This window comes from Argentina anserina, unplaced genomic scaffold (assembly GCF_933775445.1).
Source record: "Argentina anserina unplaced genomic scaffold, drPotAnse1.1, whole genome shotgun sequence".
Taxonomy (NCBI): Eukaryota; Viridiplantae; Streptophyta; class Magnoliopsida; order Rosales; family Rosaceae; genus Argentina; species Argentina anserina.
Genome location: NW_026089409.1, coordinates 241,262 through 242,079, shown reverse-complemented (window position 1 = coordinate 242,079; position 818 = coordinate 241,262). Strand labels below are relative to the sequence as shown.

Here is an 818-nt window from a genome sequence, read left to right as displayed (position 1 = left end):
TAGGCCTTTGTTGCCCCATAAAGTTCAACTCTTCTTCAGTCATTGCACCATTTGGACAATTGTCAGTCGTGTGGTCTTTGAAAGAACAAATGCCGCATGCTTGAGGGTTGATGCTCGAACCATTGAATGCCTTGACTAGCACGTCAAGCTTCCTTTCTAAAGTAGCCATCTGATTCCTTGCATCAACATCATACACCCCACGGCGCTTGCTTCCTCTCTTCTCCTTGGAACTAAATTGGCGATTGTTGTCAGCCAAGTCATCGATCAAGGTGTAAGCTTCTTGACCGGTTTTGTTCATGAATGTGCAGCCACATGCCGAGTCCACCATGCTCTTATTGGTGGTGTCGAGTCCTTCATAGAAGAATTGCACCAAGTCATCCAACGAAATACCATGGTGAGGGCACTTCCTTTGTAGTTCCTGAAATTCCTCCCAAGCCTCATAGAGTGAATCACCATCCTTTTGAGTGAAGTTCTGAATCTCCCTCCTAAGTCTTTTTGTGAGTTGAGCAGGGAAGAATTGCTTCAAGAACCTCCTAGTCATTTCGTCCCATGTAGTGATGATTCCTGCAGGCAAAGAATACAACCAACGTTTAGCATCATCTTTAAGGGTAAATGGGAACAAGAGCAACCTCAAACCTTCTTGAGAAAGGTGATGAATCGATTGGAGCTTGCAAATGTCCAAGAACTCCCTAAGGTGAACATTAGGGTCTTCCATTGATGAACCAGAGTACTTAGGCAGCTGCCCAAGCAATTGAACAGGAATGGAGAAGTTAGCTTCATCAGGTGGAGTGAAAGCAATGCATGAAGGTGATTCCGGG

General features: G+C 45.1%; 1 non-coding gene across 1 annotated transcript; it reads left to right on the top strand.

Annotated features, from left to right (window-relative positions):
- The first annotated feature begins 386 nt into the window (after positions 1–386).
- On the top strand, positions 387–493 carry LOC126804335 (small nucleolar RNA R71). The gene has a single exon (XR_007673249.1). It is a non-coding gene; the product is annotated as a small nucleolar RNA R71 (small nucleolar RNA).
- Positions 494–818: the final 325 nt, after the last annotated feature.